Source organism: Pan troglodytes, chromosome 4 (assembly GCF_028858775.2).
Source record: "Pan troglodytes isolate AG18354 chromosome 4, NHGRI_mPanTro3-v2.0_pri, whole genome shotgun sequence".
In the NCBI taxonomy this organism is placed as follows: Eukaryota; Metazoa; Chordata; class Mammalia; order Primates; family Hominidae; genus Pan; species Pan troglodytes.
Window position 1 is genome coordinate 86,783,207 of NC_072402.2, and position 4,895 is coordinate 86,788,101.

Genomic DNA, 4,895 nt, shown 5'->3' on the forward strand with positions numbered 1-4,895 from the left:
CTTTCTTTAGTTAAAATGGTAAAAGTAGGACATTTTATTATTTTTATAAAAATTTAAATGATGCCTAACATTCCTTATTCTTAAGTTAGGGTTCAAATAAAAAATGCTATTTTATATTTTCTTCATAAAATAATTTTAACTGCTGTGACTGTCTACTCTATGAATTAAAATATTTCTTCTATCCTTACTCTATTAAAACTTGCTGCACAAATTTTCTTATCAAATCGAATAAAATGTTTTCTGAAAAGTAGTTGCTATATCTTCGTAAGAAATCTCAAATATATGCATCTTATCTATTAAATAAGTTAAGTCTATTGTAATTGGCTTTAGTGCCATTCTGTTAGACATTTATTCCTCTTAGTTAAAACCCATCTATCAATTTTATAAGTTAATTTGCATTTACTGTATTTCTTCCAGTATTGTCCAAGTATTAAAATTAGTTTTCTAAGAATAATAGTTTAGGCCGGGCGTGGAAGCTCACACCTGTAATCCTAGCATTTTGGGAGGCTGAGGCGGGTGGATCACTTGAGGTCAGGAGCTCAAGACCAGTCTGGCCAACATGGTGAAACCCTGTCTCTACTAAAAATACAAAAATTAGCTCGGTGTGGTGGCAGATGCCTGCAGTCGCAGCTACTTGGGAGGCTGAGGTGTGAGAATCACTTGAACCCAGGAGGCAGAGTTTACAGTGAGCCGAGATCACGCCACTGTACTCCAGCCTGGACAACAGAGTGAGATCCCTCCAAAAAAAAAAACAAAAAAAGAATTATAATTTAGCAACAAGTCTTCTTTTTTACTTATTATTTATCTATTTGTATTAAGGCTCAGAAATCTCAGCTTTTGAGTAAAAGTTAAAAAATTTGTCACTATTATACTTGTTTAATCAATTATACTCGTTTCAAGGCATACAAACATTACTTCATGCTTTATATATTAACTGGCATTTGTTGTTTTAAACTATTTTTTTAGTTTTTGTGGATAATATCAAAAATTGCCAATGTTGATTATATTACAAGTCATCATGGTGAGGTATCAGGAAAGTTTTCAATTAACAATAATCACTTCTTGAATAGACCTCTAGCTATAATACTGCCAATGTGCAAAGCTGTTATAAACTATTTGTACAAGTTTAAAAATCCACTGTGTAATCTATTATATTTGTATAACATGTTAGTTATTTTGAATTGTTTTGTTTAATAATTCTGATTAAAAGAGAAAATTTGTTGATTTTTATTAGACAGTTTCAACATACTTCTAGCTTTATGTATCGTCTATAAATTGAAGTTCAAAGAGAGGAAATTTCTATTGAAACGTTATTTTATTCTTATACCACTCTGGGCATGTTATAACATTTTGCTTTTAAAACTATAATGTATTTAAATATATAATAAACTAGAAAAAATGCTCCATAATTTCATAAGAAGCACATATTTCTATGGTAATGCATTTACTTTTACATTATGGATAGTTAAGTTCAATATTATTAATGATTAGAATAAAGATATTATAATGTCACATAAGTAGTGAATATATATTCTTTACTCTTCAACAGAACATAAGCATTTGACCCAGAAGGCTTCCTTCTTTGCTTTTCCACAACAAGATAGGAAGTGTATAAAAGATAAGGCTGCAAGAAATCTTACACTGTAACAGTCAATTCAAATGCTTTGTGCTGCAAATGCAACTGGGAGTCAGATATTGACAGCAAAAGACAGCTTTTGCCAGGGAAACTCCATTTAGCACCTAGGAAATGAAATATGAAAGACAAGTTAACTGATTCCCACAGTAACAATTACATGTCTATATTCTAAGAATGAAAAGAAGACTTAAACAGTTATAAAATTAATAGAGTCATTGTTAGGAACTTAAATATAAACTTTATTTGAATTTCTATGTATATTTTACTAGAAACAGTGTTTTATGGTAATTATTATATATAATTACAAATAATATTATACATAATATATCATATATATTATTCCATATTCCCCATATTATTACATACATAAAGTGAGACAACCTGACTCTTTGGCTACAGGCTTTTTGTACTGCAAGGTTGGAAAAACATAGGTCTATTCCTTGAACAGGTAAGAGACTGTCGTCCAAACACTTAATGTTGTAGTAATATCATAAAATTAGGTTTGTGGACTGAGCTACCACCTTAGATCTGTACCAGATTGGTTAAATTTGGTAATTAATTGAAATCATTTCCCACAGCACTTTTAAATAATCAAGTTTCTTAGAAGTGTTAGATATTAACACTGAGCTGGGAGACATTAAATGATAACCAGAAAGGGGCCTGATGATCATTCTCAGTAAGTAGGTAAAGTTGACTGGGGTGAGATTAAAGAGGTCTCTGTCCATGCACAATTTCACTAATACAACTGATATGACACACCCAATTCATAGATATAAAAAGTAGAGTGGTGGATGCCAGAGGCTGAGGGAAAGAGGAAATGGGGTGTTATTTCTTAATAAGCAAAGAGTTTCAGTTTGGAAGCTGAGAAAGTTTTGGAGATATACAGTGGTGACGTGATGGTTGCACAATAATGTGAATGTATTTAATGCCACTGAATTACACACTTAAAAATGGTGAAGATAGTAAATGCTATGGTATGCATATTTTATCATAACAATGGAAATGTGACCAGCATACAAACTCTTGGAGAATAAAAGTATTCAATGCTGTAGTCTGAATGCTGGTGTCCCCCTCAAAATTTATATGTTGAAATCCTAACTCCTAAAGTGATTGCATTAGGAGATGAGAGTTTTGGGAGGTGATTAACTCATTAGGACAGAGCCCTCATGAATAAAATTAACATCCTTATAAAAGAGGCCCAAGACAGCTGCTTTGCCTCTTCCATCACATGAGGACACAGGGACAATGTGCTACCCATAAGGAAGAGGGCTGTGACCAGACACTGAATCTGTGGGTGGCTTGATCTTGGACTTCCCAGGCTCCAGAACTGTAAAAAACAAATATTCGTTGTTTATTAGCCAATCATTTCTGATATTTTGTTACATCAGCCCAAATGGGCTAAAATATTTAATGTTTAGAAAAAATAATAGAGAAAAAAATATTTTATCTCTTTTTGGGAAGTCATTTCTGAAACAATGAAAAAATGAAATACTACAAGGAAAAATAGTTTCAGATATAAGAATATTTAATATATATGAATTTAAAAATTAAAAATAAAGGTTCATAATATCAGATATATATTTATATTATATTTATATAGATAATGCTAAGATAATGACTGAAAAATAGGTATGCAATAATGTCAATTTCTTAAGGGTCTAAAAAAATGTTCCAATGTTTCACTAGATAGTAATAAAATGTGTAATAAAATGATATTCCATTTTCAACTATAAAACTAAAAATCTCCCCTTTTTGTTTACATTTACAATGGTCAATACTGGCAAAGATCTGGAACATGAATGTCTGTTTCTTTGTACCCGACTGAATTGCTATGATGTATTTGGAAAAGCATTTGCTAGATGTGTCAAAGCGAGATTTTTAAAACGTCAGTTATTTTATGTCTCTCATGAACAGCACTGTGACTTAATCTGAAAAATGTAGTAATAGATATTTTTATTCTTATATTTTGGAATTTCTAAACTTTGTTTACTGGCCTTATATAGCGCAGTGATAATCAGAAAGCCAACACTCACTGAATGCTATTTTTAAGAAAAAATATATATCTAGTTTGAAGACAACTTAAATATAATGTTTCATTCATCTTCTATAACTGAAACTTTGCACCTTTTGACCAACAGCTCCCCACTACTCACCCCCCACCCCCCATCCCACCACCAGCCTCTGGAACCCAACTTTCTGTTATGCTTCTGTAAGTTTAGCCCTGTGGGCATTGTTTCCCGGGTTTCACTCATCTCCAAACTACGTACAGCTTTTTTATGTCAACATCTCTCAATAAAGCGGTTTATAAATAGTAATCTGGTCAATGCTAGTGACATTAATAAAAGCTCTGTTAGTAGCAGGAGTTCTGAGGGATTTCAGAGCTGAACAAGGAAAAAGCCATGACCAGGAGGCGGCAGCAGCGCACACGACTTTACTGGGGGATACATTGGTTTGCACGTTCTCCAAATCCTCACTTTGGGGAACGTCTAGAAGAGGAGAAGGGCCAGTGAACTCTTGAGGAAACGGGTATTGGAGAGGGGACTTACATATCTCAGTGATGTTGCCCAGTAGCCTGAAAGATTGTCTCTGGGTCAGAGACCTCTGAAGAGCAGCAATGGCTTTCCACAGCTGGTCGATGGGCATAACTTTGTGAGGACAAATTGCCTGAAAATCTGTTTATTTGTTGTTTATAAACCAACCTTTTTGCGGTATTTTGTTGTAGCAGCCCAAATAGATTAGGATATTACATGTTTATAAAATTTAATATAGAAAAAATATTTTATTTCTTTGCTGGGGAAACATTCCTGAAGCCATTAAAACACAAGAAACATTAGATTTATAAAATTTTGAGTTTGGTACTAGCAGACTTTTGAGTGAACAGATCTCAGCATGCTGTGAAGAAGTAAACATCTTAGGAGCTAATATACAGAGACCATCTTTGACTCATCTTTATAACACATTGAAGTACTTCAATTAGAGAAGATGCTCAGTAAATCTTTCATTTGCATTGAAAGAAATATTGATTTTACACTTCAGAAAATATAATTCAAAGACAATAGGAGACTTGGTTAAATTTACTCAACTGGCTAGGCAGAGTTAGTTATATCACTGGGTTCTTCTCAATTAGAACCAATTCTTCTTTCCATCATTATTATTTTCTCAAACATTGTTAATAAACTTAATACATTTCCACATGTAGTTCCAAACCTTCAATGTATAAATGTACTTACCTAATTCAATTTCCACTTTCTGTGCTGGA

General features: G+C 32.8%; 1 non-coding gene across 1 annotated transcript; it reads right to left on the bottom strand.

The window, feature by feature from the left end:
* Nucleotides 1-966: 966 nt before the first annotated feature.
* Nucleotides 967-1,104, bottom strand: LOC112209400 (U4 spliceosomal RNA). The gene has a single exon (XR_002944128.2). It is a non-coding gene; the product is annotated as a U4 spliceosomal RNA (small nuclear RNA).
* Nucleotides 1,105-4,895: the final 3,791 nt, after the last annotated feature.